This window comes from Dermacentor variabilis, chromosome 11 (genome assembly GCF_050947875.1).
Source record: "Dermacentor variabilis isolate Ectoservices chromosome 11, ASM5094787v1, whole genome shotgun sequence".
NCBI lineage: Eukaryota > Metazoa > Arthropoda > Arachnida > Ixodida > Ixodidae > Dermacentor > Dermacentor variabilis.
In genome coordinates this window covers 86,937,015-86,956,085 of record NC_134578.1, presented here as the reverse complement: position 1 = coordinate 86,956,085, position 19,071 = coordinate 86,937,015, and the positions used below count along the sequence as shown (strand labels likewise).

General features: G+C 49.3%; 1 protein-coding gene across 1 annotated transcript in view; it reads right to left on the bottom strand.

The window, feature by feature from the left end:
- The window catches only part of LOC142563367 (uncharacterized), a 47,197-nt gene extending 30,250 nt beyond the window's left edge, over window positions 1–16,947 (bottom strand). The window contains exon 1 of the mRNA XM_075673927.1: window positions 16,023–16,947. The gene's annotated coding sequence lies outside the window, so the exon portion shown is untranslated. The remainder of the gene's footprint in view (window positions 1–16,022) is intronic.
- Between the last annotated feature and the right edge of the window lie 2,124 nt (window positions 16,948–19,071).

Here is a 19,071-nt window from a genome sequence, read left to right as displayed (position 1 = left end):
ATGAACAAGCTGAGCCACTTGAATACTTATCTCCTTTCTGTTCATGTGTCCTCTTATAGAGCTTTGTTTAGCATTTTGCCACTAAATTCAAAGTTATAAAAAGTCTTGATAATTCAAATTTATTTGTGCACTTCGACAATGTGCATTAATCGAAGTTGTATAGCGAAAGTGCAGCGCCCCCAACGTTAAAGCTCTTTTAAATGGATTTCCTCAAGAAGAATAAATTATTTTGTACGCCCAATATGTACCCTCTTTGCTTCCACTAAATTACAAATTGTAAGTCCTACGTGTTAACGGACCAACGAGGCTTCATTATGGTTACAGGGTCTGCATGGCGTACAGCCATTTCGGCTGCATTTTTGAAGCTTCTAAACAATAAATTGTTTTCTAGGAAATCACTATCCACGCAACTTTCTTAACATTGAAGTCGCTGAAATTCCGCCAATCATTCAGTCACGATCTAAAAACGTCGTAGGTCGATAAAGAAATTGGCCCTATAGAGACCAAAAGGTTGGTAAATTTAGTGACAAAATCGCTTAAAGGACAACATTGGCCGTCATTCTCGGCAGCTTTGGCCAAAGCTAGGCATTCCCACAGCTAGCGAATTTCCTCCTCACATTCTAGTTTATTGCTTTCTAGATGACGGCTACAAAACTAACCCTTACACTAAGAGCACGATCGAGAGTCGTGTAACGGGTCATGACGCTTTCCGGGGGGCCAAGTAATAAAAAAATACACGGACACCTAAGCACGTGTCATGAATTGTGCATACGAAAGCAAAACTCGCTTAGTAAAGCGACCCTTCGAGTTTTGCCCAGCCACAATGTGCCACAGCGGTCCGTGCTACCTCGAGCTAGCAAGGAGCAGTAGCTGGTGGGCCAGCACGGCATCACTCCGACGACTTGCGCAACGAGAGATCGAAGGAGCACTAGTGATCGCCAAGGCCGGCAAGCGCGCAGCAGCAAAGGCGAGCGGGAGTGAGAGGCAAAGATACGGAAAGCGCGACGGCTTCCAAGAGCTTGATGGTGTAACTTGCACTCGCCCATCATGTGACTGCCTCGCTGACGACAAAGAGCTCGCCAAGCGGCGTCATGGCACCGTAACTGCTGCTTCGAGGAGCGCTAGTGACGCGGAGTTTACGGCGATGCCCTCTCCCTTTATGCAACACCTGGCGCGCTAAGGTCCAGCGGGTGTGCTGTTTCCCCACTCTACTCCGTAGAGGCGCGCTCAGTACGTGGCTTCGCAGTCCATGGAAATTAACGTGCCGGTTCGCTTCTACACACACCAGATTTTTTGCTCAATGGGCCATTTGATGCTTTCGCATGAAAACTGCTCGACATCTACGTTGGCAAGCGCAAAAAGTCTCGTGCGTAGGTATCGGTTATAATGCATCGGGCACTCTCTTTTTGAGGGCTGGTCAAACCACGGCTCATATATCTGTAATAATGGGAAGTGGTAAAAAAATGTCCCCGACGATTACTGTACATCATCATCATCAGCCTGGTTACGCCCACTGCAGGGCAAAGGCCTCTCCCATACTTCTCCAACTACCCCAGTCATTACTGTACTGCCTAATACAAAATGAGCCTCGCTTTATGCGTGTTTTCATTTCACCCTATAGTGAGGTTTCTTACCAATCACGGCCACGACTGGCGGAGCTGTGACATGCGGCGCTATAATAGAGCATCCACACAGTTACTGCTTCCAGGCAACTGCTGCTCATGTATACGCAATATTTACCGCCTAACGCTGGTGGGAATAATATGGGCGAAGGCGTGCTTTCTGGTTCTTTTTTTCTTTGCCCGCACAGCCAGGCGACGCCGCTGCCGTAGACGTGAGCGCCATGTGGTGGTGCTGAATGTGGCTTGCTCCGATGTCCTCCTCATGGCTCCGCGGCACCCCCCTCCTCTGCTTTCCTACTCTTTCACTCTCCATTACTGCCAGATTTCGTTTCTCGTTGCGCTCCGCGTTCGCTTTCATCTTTCGCTGTGCTCGTTTGCTCGGTTACGAGGCACAACACCGGCGCCCACACTTGTACCCCAGAGGGATGCCTCAGAGGGGCGCTTTAGTATGCTGGCAACAGTGTTGCTACATTTACAAGCGCGTAAAGTAATTGTATAGCTGCTGAAATGAAAATGGCCAAATATCGAATGCATGCTGCCTCTTCTCTGCATACGGTCGCCTCTAAGCTCTAGCTCTGGAAATTAACACTCGTCTCGCCTCTCTGTTGTATTCTCCCCCACGTCCACGTTCTGGCGGCCCTTGATGGTCGTAGCTTCACCAGCTGAGCTTTTGTGGCCACTGTCTTCAGCCTCTGGTGCACCCCTGTCACATCGTTGTTTACCTTCCATCGCCTAAGATATGTAATGAAAATATTTTAGCATCTATTAGTGGCTTGCAAAGTTATCGTTCAAAGGTTTCTTGCTCATAACGCCCGCCTAGCCAAGATAGCCAATAAAATAAAATAACGGCAGGAGCCTAGATATGCCAGTTGTATTTAAAAGTGTTCCACGTAAAACGCGACAGCTGGTTTATAAGTGGATCTTCCATGCTTCCCCGATGTTCCGGGTAAGATTATTTTTCGAGTGATGAACTGAGAATTCTTGTATGCAGGGGACGAAGGTTCAGTTGTTTGTAAATAAAAAAAAATGAAAGCTTCAATGCAGTCGCCCATATTTGATAATATAGAGTGGCTCTTGACGTCGCAAATCAGTAGAAACAAAGGAAACGCTGCACGAGGCACCTGAGTGCGAAGGCAAATGTGATAGATTATTTTCACGTGGGCTTGTGATACAGAAGATAAAGACCCGTGTTCAATGCTGATGGCATGGTTGCATTGCACAGCGTCCGCGCAATGAAGCGATCCTCTGTCATCGCACAGTTGCATAGAAGTAATTGCTGCTCGTTGATCGCGAGGTGTCTTTTCTCGTTTTTTTTTCTTTTCGATGGGTGCGCCTAGGACCTTTATCCTCGTAGTTGGCAACAATTTCTGGAAAGGCTGCAGAGGAGGCAAATGTACTTAGTGGTTCGTGAGGTAGGGGTGACCTTCGGGATAATAAATGCAGCAGCCACCCTTTCCTAGCAAGTCGCCACGTGTGCAAATGCATAAAGGCTGCCGACAGTGTACATGTAGAGATAAAGGCGGACTAACGACGCCATCTACTGGTATGTGTTGTTTAGCTACATAGAATAATTTAAAAAGTAAGTTATGGGGTTTTACGCGCCAAAATCCTTTTCTGATTATGGGGCACGCCATAGTGGACGACTCGGAAAATTTTGGCCACCTGGGGTTCCTTAATGTGCAGGTCATTCTGAGTACACGGGTGCTTTCGCTTCTATCGAAATGCGGCCGCCGTGGTCGGGATTATATCCCGCGACCTCGTGCTCAGCAGCCCAACGCCATAGCCACTGAGCAACCAAGGCGGCTACATAGAATAATGATCGTAAATGTGATTATATATTCGTCCAGTCTGCAATGCGGGAAAAAGAGGACACTAATGGTGGTCTTGGAGAGGACGAAGAAAAGTTTAGGTTTTTTGGCTGCTCTACGCATGTTGGCTCCGCCATTAAAAGCCATCTGTAAATAGATGTACGATTCTTCCGTTGCTTAACGCAACATTATTGGTGGAGCTGCGGGGTAATCACGTGCGCAATACAGAGAACCGCAGCGGACGTTACCTGGGATAATCTTCAACCACAGCCCCATCGTCACCATCGATGCTCATCCTGACCCAGCCTCGCAGCGCTGGCATATTTTACGAGATTGACAACGTTGACGTCGATGTCTGGTTGCAGAATTACGAACTGGTCAGCGCACACAACAGGTGGGATAACATGCTTAGGCTGGCTAATATAATATTCTACATAAAGAAAACATCACGGGTCTAGTTTGGGACACATGCAGAAGAGACTACAAGTTGGGACCAGTGCAAACAGACGCTTAGAGATTTGTTCGGCAAGCCCATGGGCCGCAAACGTGCTGCTAAGGACTTTAAGATCGTGCACAGACGTCTACTGAATCTTACGGGGCGTACATCCAGGACGTGCTCGCTCTTCGCAGCAAGGTGGATAATATGGCAGAGGCAGACACACCCCTACCCCTTTCTGTTGACCTTCCTGTGCAACCAACTCAACTTTGTTCTGCAGATTTTATTCGCCTCCCATCTCCAGCAGCAACCTGTATCACTGCTTTAGCCTACCCACCTGTACCTGACGGAGACTATGTCCTTACTCCCGCGACTTCATTGCTGCTTTCCCACAATGTCTCCTACCCACACATCATCGTTTCTTTACCGAAAAATCATACATGCCTTGCCAGCCTAAATTTTGGACAGGGCCTTCAAGTACATCATCAAGGCGTGTTTCTTGCAACGTTGTCACCCTCCCACGAGTTCCACATACCCGCTCTGTCTGTAGCGCCGTGTTCGGCCAGTTTTCATTCTGCGCCTATTGCATCTGCCCCACTTGTCGAATTTACAAAGACGATTGTACAGGATCACTCAACCCAAGAAGCAGCAGAGCTCCGTGGCGTACTCAAGTCGTACTCTGTCATTTTCGACTTCCCCGACGATCACCCTTTGATTCAAACTACAGTCGTGAAGCATCGTAAAAATACCGACGATGCAGTACTCGTTCGTCGACGCCCATACCGGGTGTCACCGTCTGAGCGACAAGTTATCCAGAGCGAGGTTGACAAAATGCTTGCCAAAGGGATTTTTGTACACTCTTCCACCCTTCCATGGTTGTTCGTCTCAAAAAGAAGGATAACATATGGCGGTTCTGCGTTGACTATCGTCATCTAAACACGATCACCAAGAAGGATGTATATCCACTTCCCCGCGTAGACAATGCTCTGGATTGTCTCCACAGTGCAACTTATTTTAGTTCGATAGACCTTCCCTCTGGATATTGACAAATTGCTGTGATGAAATTGACCATGATAAGATCTCATTCGTCACACCAGACAGCCTATATCCGTTTAGAGTAATGCCTTTTGGCTTGTGCAATGCCCCGGTGATCTTTGCACAGATGATGAACATGCTCTTGCGTGGCTTGAAATAGTGCATCAGTTTGTGCTACATCGATCACGTCGTCGTTTTCTCTTCAACTTTTTCGATCCATGTTTAAAACTTTTCACCTGTTCTTACTATTTTTTGTATCACTGGCTCGTAGGTCAACTCATCCAAGTGCCACTTCGGCCATCGCCAAATAATCATGCTGGGACATCTCGTCTATTCGTCAGGCATTGGCTTCGTCGACGCTAAGTTTCGTGCTGTGCATACACCCCCTTACCAACCTGTACCAAAGATGTTCGAAGCTTTATTAGCCTTTGCTCTCACTTCCGCAGGTTTGCGGAAAATTTCGCCCATGTTGCCTGTCTCCTAACTGACCTCGTCGAGAAAGACGTTCCTTTCTGCTGGGGCTCTGAACAAGCCTGTGCTTTCGCGCGGCTCATCCCGCTACTCATCACGCCTCCTGTTCACCACCGCGTTATTGCCGACACCAGCCGCCTCCTCACTCCAGCCAAGCGCAATTGCTCGATTACCGAGCGCGAGTGTATCGCCCTCATTAGGGCAGTCGACAAGTTCCGATCCTACTTATATGGTCGACCATTTTCAGCTACAACCAATCACGACGCCTTGTATGGATTTCTTCCCTCAAGGATCCCACCGGACGCCTCGGTCGCTGGGCCCTAAGGCTGCGGGAATACACATACACTGTGGTTTACAAGTCGGGCCGTCTACATAAGGACGCCGACTGCCTGTCTCGTCATCCCGTCCACGCGCCGGATGGTTTAGTGGATGTGGCAGCGATCTGCATTCTTTCGCTCTCCGCCTTGAAAGACATTGTGCAGAACAAAAACGCGATAAATCGTTGCGACAGCTTATCGAACACCTACTCTCATCCATCTGACACATTCCTTCGCATGGTCGTGCTGCATAATGACACCCTCTATCCCCACAACATGCGCCCCGACAAGCCCGAGCTCCTAAACGTCATTGCGTCTCACCTTCGACAGACTGTATGTACTACAGCAACGGCACGACGTTCCCGCCGTTGGACATCTGGCGTCTCTCGAACCTATGACCAAATTTCGCATCCGTTTCTGTGGCCCCGTCTCAAACGCTCCATCCGGCGCTATGTTGCCGCGTGCAAGTCGTATAAACGCCGGAAAACACCAGCTTTGCGTACTGCTCTTCTGCTGCAGCCTTTTTTTTCGCGTTGGCCTTGATCTTCTCCGCCCATTCACTATATCAAACGACGGAAATAGGTGGATTGCCGTGGCTACGGACTGTACAGCCCGCTTTGCCATTACTAGAGCCCTACCGACAAGTTGCGTTACAGACATCGCTCACTTCTTGCTTCACGATGTTACCTTACACCACGGTGCACCTATTCAACTTCTCACCGGTCGAAGAAGATGCGTTTAAAGTCATCGACGACTTACTTCGATCACGTGCTACTAAACACAAGCTTAATACCGCTTACCATCCTCAAGCTAACGGCCTTACCAAATGCCTGAACCAGACATTAACGTATGCTTTCACCGGCCATCGCGACTGTAAATTTGCTCTGCCATTTGTCACATTCGCTTAAAATTCCTCGCACCACGACACAGCTGGCTAGTCACCCTTCTATCTCCGATTCGATCGTGAGCCGACTTTGCCTTTCGATACCCTCTTTTCGACCACACTCGACTCGCCGACAGAGTACACTCGGGATGTCACAGCCACCGCAACAAAAGCACAAGATTGCCCGGATTCGTCTTTCTTCTTCACAGACACGCCAGAAGTGCCGCTACGACCAGCGCCATCACGACGTGGAATACCGGCGAATCTTCAGCCATGGTGCTAGCTATGAAAGCTAAGGAGGCTCTAGGGAAATCGTCTATAATTCTTGCACATTCCCAAGTCGCATGTAAACTCTTCCTCACCGGTAGGCTACCACGCAGCACCACTCGCCTATTAGGATCCAACCTAACGCTGAACCATATCATCTGGTGCCTGTGACAGGCACGACTCGAGGGCAACGAGAGAGCGGACACCGCACCTCGTGATTGTCGGCCGAGCAGCCGACCACTCTGACGAACCAAGGGGACGTCCTTGAGCACCAGCTGTGCGAGCGGTGAAAGTACAGTCTACCACAGCCTGATCTATACGGACTTGACTCTTAAGACTGGCACCGAATATAAACGCACACATATCCAAATCTTTATTTGAAATGTGTCATTGTGAATCATGTAACATGTCATATGTTTTCATTTTGACTCTTTATTTAGCCTTTCGCATATGGAGGATAGTATATCTTTGGGAGTACGGAGAAGTACTTTTACATGTTCTAGCGTCCAAATTCGTGTTCGCAATGTTATCTGAACTGTACTATGAACTGTTACCAACCTCGCTTTCACCATGAGATACGGAAGGTTCAGTGTCGTAAGGACGGCGGGGAAGCCCCTGCCGATAGCACTTTGTCTATGTTCTTTTCATTAACTGTAATCCCAGAAGCAACAAGCAACACTTGTTCGTCCAGTAACCTGGAAAAGTTGCCACACCTGAGCAGTGAAAATGAGCCCAATTGTCTCTGAAATGTTCGAAAAAGATTGCCAAGGGCTTTTGTCATAGCTTTCTCCAAGGCAGCAGATCAACAAGAGATGCATCACTGTTTATTCATAAGCAGCAGCTTCCGCGTAAATACATTATTTTATTGCGAAAGCAATACTGCTCGAGGTTTGCGCTCTTGGCCGTCGTCCCGGAGAATCCACCATTGACCTTTAGCGTGACCTAAGTGTGACGTCATACCAGCTGTGGAAAAGCGGGGGGCCCCAACTCGGCTCGTCGCGATCGTCCCAGCGAATTCTCCATGCTTCAGCTGCGCGCCGCTCGCAAGAGGCGCTCGCTGTACGTGACGTCATGCCAGCTGTAGAAAAGCAGCCCCCCCCCCAACTCGGCTCATCGCGATCGTCCCAGCGAATCCTCCACGCGCCGCTGCCGTGGGGAAGGCGCTCGCTCTACGTGACGCCATGCCAACTGTGGATAAGCGGCCCGCCAACTCGGCTCGTCGCAGTCGTCCCAGCGAATCCTCCACGGTATGTCGGATGATGTGTATAAGGTGAAGCTGCAACGATGTGCTGCAGCTAAGAAGAGGCGGCGTGCGGAGGAAACGGATGAAGAGCGGGAACAACGTTTAGCTAAACGGCGTGCATATTATGCAGCCAGGCGAATGCGTTCAACATCTCTTGATCTGGGCGCATCTACAAGTATCATGCGTGCTCTCAATGCTGACGCAACTTTGGCGACACCTGATCGTGCGACAGCAAGCCTTATGGATGCTTTAAATGACGACGAGACTTCATCTACACGTTCGATGAGCAGTATGGAACTCTACAACCTGAACAGAAGAATGCTTTCGCAATCCACTAGGCTTAGCCAAGCTAAGCCTCTGCCAATTTCTTTCTAATACAATAGTCCGAGCCTCACGGCTGGTTGTCACTTCCATTATAATTTGTAGAATTTGAAGCGGCTGGCCTCTTGCAAGGCATGTTATACTATCAGCAGGGTGGGAACCTTTACACATACTGACATTATCGCTCGCTCTGAGGGGGACCTATATTTGTATTGTGACCATCTACGTAAATGTGCCACCTAAGATCTGTTCTACATCCACTAATACTGTGGCCATATCGCCAGCACTAAATGGATTGCAGTGGGCGGGGAGAAAGTACTTCAAACCGGTATATTGCTACGGAATAGTATTTCCAATGACGAAGAGGGGAGCAGTAAGAAGAACACGACGACGATTAGAGGCTAGCGCGGGCTGTTGCCTCTTGGCCTAGTGCGGCGTATTACGTTGTAAATATACTTGTATATAGCTTTTCATCTGCGTCTTCTTACGTAACATATCTGGTGGAGGTGGACGTTCCCTGTGCCTCGTCACGGAGCTTCGCACGTGGAGCCTTCCTTCTTGGCTCCCGGCGACGACAACTCGACTCCGCCGGCTCCGACAGCTGCTGCCACTTCGACGACCTACATCACTCTCCCCGCTCCCCGTGATCCTGGCATATTCTCGAGCAAATATGGGGAAGACGTCGATGACTGGATCAGCCTCTACGAAGACGTCAGCCGCAATAACCGGTGGGACCCTACTATTATGCTTGCCAACGTAGTCTTTTCCCTCGGTGGCCCACCCCGAGTTTGGTTTCGGACGCACGAAGATGAGCTCACCAGTTGGGATTCGCTCAAGCAAAAGCTCCAACACTTGTTCGGCAACCTCTACGGTCACCAACTTGCCGCGCAGAAGGCGCTTTCCGGCCGTGTGCAGACGTCAACAGAGCCCTATGCCACGTACATGCAGGACGTCTTGGCTCTGTGCCGCAAAGTTGACGCACACATTACTGAGACCGACAAGATATCCCACATCCTCAAAGGCATTGCCGATGACGCCTTCAACTTGCTCGTATACAACATCTTCGCGACGGTGGATGCAGTTATAGAAGAGTGCCGCCACCTGAAACTCGCTAAAAGCCGACGTATCGACCCGCAGTTTGCCCGTTTGCCCAACACCCCAGCGACATCTACCTGTGCCGACGCTCCTCGTCCCAACAACACTGGCGATATTACCAGGATCGTCCGGCGTGAGATTGAGGCCGCCTACCCAGCTGCCTTCGACTCCAGCCCCACCAACGCACCTGTAGTCACAGTTTCCCTGATCCAGGCAGTTGTCCGCCAGGAGCGCGAAAACATGGGTCCTCACACCCTCGGCTCGGCCCATCGCCCTGATACCCACCCAGCTTCTTCAAGTCCGCCCCGTCCCGCATCTTCTTACCGATCACGTTAACGCAACCCATCTGAATGGCGCACTGCTGACGACAAGCCCATCTGTTTTCATTGTTGTCGAATCAAGCACATTTCTCGGCAATGTCGCAGTCGCTGGACTTCCCCGACTCGGTCTGCTTATACTGCCTACTCTCGCCCCTCAGGTGGCCCTTCTCGTCCCTATGCCGCACGCTCCGATAATGCCGCCACTGATTCTCCTGCGCCGAACCGCCCCTGTTCTCGTTCACCTTCGCCCCAACGACGACAATCTCGCTCTCCCCAGCCCCGTCGCTCCTTTTCGCTGACTCCCTTCGGACGCCGCTCCCAGTCGGAAAACTAGATGTAGCGCCTCGAGGTGACGCTGCATTCATCCCTACGCCGCCAAATCCTCTACTGACGTTGCCCACTCATCTGAACCTTCTTGACGTGCAAGTCGGCGGTGTTTCTGTATCTGCTCTTATCTGCTCTTACTGGGGCGCATTTGTTGGTAATGAGCGCTGACCTTCGTAACCGGCTCAAGAAAATAATCCCGCCCGCCACGACGCCTGTTGTCCGTTTCGCCGATGGCAGAACAGCCCCCGTAATTGGTATGTGTGCCGCCCGTCTCTTCTTCGCCGATCGCTCCACAATCGTGCTATTCACAGTCATCGCCCACTGTCCCCAAGACATCATCCTCGGCTTAGACTTCCTCTCCGCACATTCTGTTCTCATCGATTGTTCCGCCAGTACTCTCCGCCTTGACCTGCCTGTTCTGGATCCCGCTGAACCACACCCTAGTCGCCTCAGTTCCGTCGACTTCGTTCGCTTGCCACCTTCGGCACTGACCTACGCCGACTTCGCGTCATCCCCACCAGTGCCCGATGGTCACTACATCGCGGCTCCTATGCAAGACGTCCTACTTACACACGGCATCACAGTACCTCATACCGTTTTATCTATTACGGCGAATTGCGTCTGCCTGCCAGTGGTCAATTTTGCCTTGACGACACAAGTGCTGCCACGCGGGATGTCTCTGGCCCAGCTTTGCTCCATCGAGGATCACTCAATAGCATCTATTGCAGTAGACGACAATTCAGCCGATCCTCCTCTACCATCGCAGTCGGCAATTAGTACAATCGCCGACTTACAGAAACTCAGTGCGCCCGACATGCCGTCCGAGCACGCTCGTGAGCTCTACCGCGCTCTGTTTTCTTACGACGATATTTTCGACTTTAACGATCGTTCTTTGGCCCAAACTGCAGCTGTTAAACATCGCAATAATACCGGCAATGCCCCTCCTATTCATCGCCGCCCGTATCGAGTGTCACCGGCTGAGCGTCAAGTTATTCACGCAGAAGTTCGCAAAATGCTTGGCAAGAACATCATAGAACCGTCATGTAGTCCATGGGCGTCACCTGTTGTACTGGTAAAAAATAAGGATGGCTCATGGCGCTTTTGCATGGATTATCGGCACCTTAACAGGGTTACCAGAAAGGATGTCTATCCCCTACCTCGGATTGATGACGCCTTTGACTGCCTCTACGGTGCTCGCTACTTCTCCTCTATTGACCTTCGCTCCGGCTACTGGCAGATTGCCGTGGACGATCTCGACCGCGAGAAGACTGCTTTTGTAACACCCGACGGTCTTTATCAATTCAAAGTGATGCCGTTCGGTCTATGTAACGTTCCTGCCACTTTTGAACGCATCATGGACTCCCTTCTTCACGGTTTCAAATGGTCCACGTGCCTGTGCTACTTGGACGACATTATAGTATTCTCCCCAACTTTTGCTACGCACCTCGAGCGCCTCTAGGCAGTCCTGGACGTTTTTCGTCGAGCCGGTTTGCAACTGAACGCATCGAAGTGCCAATTCGGCCGTCGCCAGATTACCGTCTTTGGGCATCTCGTTGACGCGAACGGAGATCAACCGGACGCAGGCAAGATCCATGCTGTTAAGCACTTCCCTGTTCCGAAGTGTGTCAAGGATGTGCGCAGCTTCATCGGCCTTTGTTCGTACTTCCGCCGTTGCGTGAAAAATTTCGGGGCCACAGCACGACCACTAACCGAGCTTTTGAAGAAAGACGCCCCTTTCCAGTGGGGCGATAACGAGGCCTCTGCATTCTCGCATCTAATCGACCCTCTCACAACGCCTACCGTTCTGGCCCATATACAGTAGTACAGTATTACCGCCAACGGTATTTTCTCTGTGTCTGCCTTCGCTAACATCGCCGATGAGCAGTACCGAGATCTATCGCTGCGAGCACTCATCGACCGTCTGAGCTCTACCCCTTCCGACGCATCTGTTCGCGGTTATGTCCTCCAGGGCGGTATTCTGTACCGAAGGAACTTCCTCCCTGACGGCTCTGATCCTCTTCTGGTCGTGCCAAAACATCTGCGACAGACTGCGCTCTTTGATATGCATGACGCACCCCCTGCAGGACACCTTGGGGTAACCCGCACGTACGACCGCGCTTCTATTGGCCTCGTCTCGCTAGCTCCGTCCGACGCTATGTTGCTGCCTGTGATACGCCAGCGTCGGAAAACACCTCAGGTGCTACCTGCCGGTCATCTCTAGCCGTTCACCGTCCGTGTGGAACCGTTCTTTCGTGTTGGATTAGACCTCCTTGGTCCCTTTCCCACGTCATCCTCTGGGAACAAATGGGTAGCCGTCGCAATTGATTGCACCACCCGATACGCTATCAAATCAAATCAAATCAAATCAAACATGTTTATTTTGCAGGAAGAATACAAAACTTCCCTGCGGGAGGCAAAGACTAAAGGCGAGAAAGCCTGATGAGGTCTTGGCCCCCTGATTAACAAGACAGTCTACAGCAGTTGACACGACTCAATATACGCTTCATTAAGTACAATGCACCTGCTTCCCTACATCGGATCACATACGTATTTGTTTATACGTGTATATACAACACGCTCTACACTACATTATACATTTAAGAAAGATGCATTGAAATGGAATCTAACAATTTATTTAATTTTCTCAATTTTCAGCAAAAAAAAATTCATCTCAAAATATACAAAACATAATTTGACAACATTTATGGATCGACTATGAGGTTAGTAGTCAAAAGGAATGATTTATAATTGCACTTGAGCTTCTTGGCTTGTAATGTAAGGCCAATATTCGATTCATGGAGGTTTAATAATCGCTCTGCTTTATATTCAATGGCCTGTTTGCCATAGTTCGTGCGTATTTTTTTTAGTTTTTCGGCTAGAGCTTCTGAACCCATATATCGTGGATACAGTGCTTGGGAAGGCATCCTGTAATTTGTGTTTATGTATGTGTTGCATCAACTTTAGATTATATACTTTTTTGCGGATATGATTTGATGTTTGAGAAAAAGTGGTTCAGTGGCTAGGTCCTTGGCATGACCTTTATATTTTTCCAGGATACGAAGCACGCGCTTCTGCAGGATTATTACCCTTTCATAATTTGTTGTAGTTGTTGTTCCCCACACCACCATTCCGTATAGGAGTTTCGAGTAAAATAACGTATAGTAGAGTGATTTAGCTAACCACGAAGGGAGAAGGCAAGCGATTCTACTGAGACATCCTACAGAGCGAGCCAGATCAGTTAAGAGGTGTTTCAGTGTAATGTCCATGGCAGGTGTTCATGGAACTAGACTCCTAGGAATTTCTGTGTGTTTACTTGTTCGATGCGTTGGTCATTATAATAAATTATTACATTGCCGCGGATGTGCTTGTTAATAGGCCTCAACATGACAAATTTAGTTTTTTGTTTGTTTAGTGTTAGTTTATTTTTTGTTAGCCAACCTGAAAGTTTAGAGAGGTATAGATTTGCTGAAGCTTCTACTTCATGAATAGTAGATCCTGTGAAAAACAGGCTAGTGTCGTCAGCAAACATTGTAATTTCAGGTGCATATTGAACATCCGTAATATCATTGATATATAGAAGGAAAAGCACGGGACCTAATATGGATCCCTGTGGAACTCCTTTTATTACGCTTAAGTACCGGGACTCTACATTGTCTATGCCAACAAATTGATATCTTGATGATAAATAGCTTTTAAATAAGTCCAGGACAACACCACCAATTCCATAGCGGCTTAATTTCAGCAATAGGATATGATGGTCAACTGAATCGAAAGCTTTACGCAAATCAAGGAAGACACCCTAAGTGAATATCTTATTTTCAATATTTTCTGTTATGTGGTTTTTTACCCTTATTAGGGCCTCTTCCGTCGTTTTGTTTTTTCGAAAACCATGTTGATATAGCGATAATAGAATGTGTTTGTCGAGATATTCCGTAAGACGGTTGTTTACGCATTTTTCATATATTTTCGAGAAGACAGGTAGCACGGATATCGGTGGATAATTTGTTAATTCAGAAGTAATGCCGCCTTTATGCATAGGAGTAACTTTCGCCACATTAAGTTTCGTTGGGAAAGTTCCCTGCAGAAACGAAAAATTTATAAGATATGCTAATACCGGGCTAAGTATAGATGCAACAGCCTTAACTGGAGCCACTCTTACGTCATCGTAACCACTTGAAATGTTGCTCTTTTGTTCTGCTATGTATCTGCGGACTTCTGGTGATACTTCGTTCAACACGACAGAATTCACCTGGTTACCTAGTTCAATTTCATATTGCATTGATCCTCATCGCTAACAGCCACATTCACGAAGTAATGATTAATTGCATTCGCAAGCTCCCTGCCTTCTAAAATGATATCATTAGCTTTTATTTCCTTGGGTGTATTGAATGACACTGTTCTTCCAGTTAAAGAATTAGCTTGCTTCCATATTTTTGCAGGATCTGACCTTATGCGCGTTTTTAACCACGACACTTGAGTCAAGCTCGTCGGGTGCACCTTTTATATCAAGATTGTTACTTCTTTGATATTGCTCAAGTTCTTCAATTTTCTTTTCAAGCCGTTGGTTCTCGGTCTTTAGTTTTTCGTTCTGGGAAACTAGTGTTTTTATTTCGGCTCTGAGTGCCTTAATATCGGTTCCTATTTCTTTCACATCATCACATGTATCGCTGCAGAATTTTAAGCTTTCTTTCAGCGACCTTATCTCAGCACGTATTTCCCGTTGAAAATCAGATATTAGTGTCGAAACATCTTTCTTGTCACCCTTACTCATGGCAAGAAACTTCAGGCAACAAGTTTTAAAGTAAAGTCAAGTCAGTTGTCCGGCAGCAGTGCAAGAAAGCAAGGAAAGTAGCACGGGGATATGTTTTGCTTACTTGCAAAGGATTGCAGATGTACTTTTAGTCGTCTACTCGCTCCGTACACTGCTGCCGGACTGCACAGGAGACCAGAATTCCAGCGCTTATAAAGCCAGCCGTGGATCAGCAGCTAGCCTTCTGCGCCGACTCCGGTATATCTCGTTCCGGCGATCAATCGAGCTGTGATGAGGCGCCAGTTACCGGTGCACTGCAGGCCATGCGTCGACGAAGAGCGGTTTCGCTGTAGATTCCCACCAAGGGGTACTTGTTCAATTTCCTCGTGCTTATCTTATGACCTCGGTCGTCCTCTGGCTAGGCCATCGTAAAGCCGCTTCGCCCCAGGCACTCATGTATGGCCTTTTGAAGTCGCTAAATCCCGGCAGAAGCGGATCATTCGATAGGTCAAAGCTGTTCAGTGGCCGAGGCAGAATCGACGCTGACTGGAGGTCCACACTGGGCACAATGTGCGCTCCTATGGTTGTGATGGCTGTAAAAGGTTGCAGAGCCACGTTAGATTGCCGTCTCTATTCCGCTGCCACTGCTGCCAAAATCACGCAGGCTCTCCCTACCAGTTGCGCCACTGACGTCGCGGACTCTCTCTTGCGTGACATTATCTTACTTCATGGCGCTCCGCGACAGCTGCTTACTGACCGTGGTCGTAACTTCCTCTCGAAAGTTATCGCCGACATTGTGCGTTCCTGCTCCACTCAAGCTGACTACCTCATACCATCCTCAAACCAATGGCCTGACAGAGCGGTTAACCCGTATACACTTACAGATATGCTGTCCAAGCAAGTTTCCAAGGACCACCACGACTGAGACATTGCCCTCCCTAACGTCACCTTTGCGTAGCCCTCTGGCCCGCAGACGATACGGTCATCCTCTTATAAATTACCATCACTTGCAATCAAAGGGAGAAGAACGGAACAACAAAGAAAGGAAATGTCCCCGCCGCCTGCTTTTCAGTGACGCCACATGAGCTCCCGACCAGCGCACACGAAGCGTTCAGCCTTGTACTAACCTTAGCCCCGCCGGAGCCCTAGCGACGAGTCGCGCCGGCTTGAGGTCCGCGGCGTCCGGGAGGCCCGGTTGATGTCAGAGCCGGCGCCGCGGCCCCCGAGGACCCTTGGCTACTGGATACTCCACCAGGATGCGCCCCGCCTCGTCTTCCGAACACAGGCTCATACCCACTACGAGATATTGAACAGGAAGCCGGTGGTTAATGTTTAAAGGAAAGGGGGACAGGGAGAAACCTAAAGTAAAAAGTAAAGCGATGTAAGTTATAACGTTCACGATGATTACGATAGGCTAGATGCAGAAATCACGGCCACGCGTTTCACAACTTTACTTGTCCAGCTCTCGCGTAATGATGATGATGACCCCATAATATGGCTTATACACACCCTGAGAGATTAACCAAGGAATGTGCACTTGAACTTCAAGCCACTTCGTCGTTGTGGTCGTCGTCCTACCGACAGTAGCAGCCCCTTCACTGTCTCGTGGAAGCTGGGTATAGCAGTGTACAGAAGCCACACTTGCCGCAGAAAATATCTCTAGGCATTCTGGTAGACTTGAGCTTCTGTCAACACCCTTGACTACGCCTTTGCAGCAAGCTAGGCGAGGAAGGATAAAGGCGCAGTCTGCAGCGTGGCAAAATTAGTGCATTCCAGTAGACACACAGGCCTGGTTTTGATCTACAAAGGCCTGGTTTTGTTAACAGCAGAGGATCCTCCACGTTCAAACTGATGCACCTTGGTTATTTGCAGGAAGTCAGATGAGATGCCTGAAATTCTGATTGGATAGCCTTGGGGTTCTTCATACGAATAACTCCTTCGTTGGTAGGTACCAAGGCCATAGGAACACTACTGGTTCTACAGCGAAGGAACAATTACACCGGTGGATGCTACGGGCAATGGGGCCGCACCATAGGGTAGCCCTCTGGCCCGCAGACGATACCGTCATCCTCTTATAAATTACCATCACTTGCAATCAAAGGGAGAAGAACGGAAGAACAAAGAAAGGAAATGTCCCCGCCGCCTGCTTGTCAATGACGCCACATGAGCTCCTGACCAGCGCACACGAAGCGTTCAGCCTTTGTACTAACCTTAGACCCGCCGGAGCCCTAGCGACGAGTCGCGCCGGCTTGAGGTCCACGGCGTCCGGGAGGCCCGGCTGATGTCGGAGCCGGCGCCACGGCCCCCGAGGACCCTTGGCTACTGGATACTCCACCAGGATGCGCCCCGCCTCGTCTCCCGAACACAGGCTCATCCCCACTACGAGATATTGAACAGGAAGCCTGTTATATAAGGCGTCGCTGCCTACCGCAGCGCCATGAGAAGGCGCGCGCTGGAGCCGCCCAAGGGGGAGGAAAAAGAAGATGGAATAAACGCAGAGGATGAGTAATGTCTCCATTCCTGTCGTACTCAGTGATATGCACGATATAACATAATTGTCGACGAAGATTTAACAACCCATGTGCTACCGGCTTGCCCTTCATCTGTGCCGTCGATTGCTGCATATCATCCTCTCCGATGAGTATTTCGGGGCTACAACCGCCACCCCCGTTCCTGTCATCACCTGGCGACCCACTCATCCCATGGGAGCAATGGATTCAAGCGTTCAAGAACTACATGGTGGCGTCGGGCGCCTCCGACCTACCTGCCATGCGTCGGAAGGCGATTCTGCTCAACTGCTTGGGCTTGGAAGGACAACGCATCTTCCAGACTCTCACGTCGGAGGACGACCCGCGCTTTTTGGCTTCGAGCGCTACCGGAGGAACGTTGACGACTCCTGCCCCAGATGAGTTCGACTGCGCTGTTGCGACACTTGAAAGTCACTACAAGAGCTCTGTCAATGTCACCGCAGCGCGTCACCGTTTCCGTCGACGTGCACAAGCCCCAGGTGAGACTGCGCTCGATTACATCACGGCGCTACGAGGTCTTGTAGGAGCTTGCAACTTCGGTGACTTGGCGGACGACATGATGCGCGACCAGCCTATAGAAAAAACTACTAGCGAGTACTTGCGTGAACGTCTTTTACTGGAAGAGTCTCTTACGCTTTCTCGGGCCCTTACCATTGCGAGACAGCATGATCAGGCGACTAGAGAAGCGAGAGAACTTGCACGACATGAAGCACAAGTGCATCACGTTAAAAACACAAACACGTCAAATATGAGAGAAAAGCACTGTGGCACCTGCACTTGCTATAAGACGCCAACTGAAAGTCGTCGAGCTCTGAAAGAGCAAGGATGTTATCGCTGTGGCTCTTTGGACCATCTAGCGAATAGCCCTCACTGCAAAGCTAAGGCACATAAGTGTCGCAGATGTGGAACGACTGGCCATCTGGAAAAGGTGTGCAAGTCTTCCCGAAAGTCTGAAAAGAAAATTCAGCATGTCACGGAAGGCGACGCAGATACAGCTGTCACGGACGATCACATAAGTGTTCGTCACATCTGGAGTCGTAAGAAGGGAATTTATGCAGTGTTGGAAATTGAAGGAATTTCCGTGTCGTTCCTGATTGACACTGGATCATCGGTTTCAATCCTAGCCGAAGAACTTTACCGACGCCATTTCAATACTGTATTTCCTCTGACATCAACATCCGTCCTGCTCCTCGATTATTCTAAGTCAACAATTCCTATAAAAGGATGTTTCATTGCTCCAGTTTCATTTCATGGCCGATGCACTTCTGTCCTTCTGTACGTTGTGTCGGGAGGAACAACAATTCTTGGTTTAGATGGTATCGCGGCTCTGGATATGAAGATTCAAGGGTCACCTCTCAGGTGTCTGCTAATGACGCAAGAAACTCCTGTGCTCCCTCCTGAATTACGTTCCGAGTTCGAGCACTTGTTTGAAAAGCAGCTAGGAACTGTCAAAGGTTTCAATCACAAGGTCAGAGTTCGCGCATCTGTTCAACCAGTGGCTAGCAAACTGAGACGACTACCACTCGTCATTCGTGAGCAAGTCTCGGCAGAAGTGCAAAAATGAGAAGCTCAGGACATCATTGAGCGCGTCGATTCTTCAGAGTGGGTCTCGCCAATTGTCGTAGCCAGAAAAAAGGATGGCTCGATT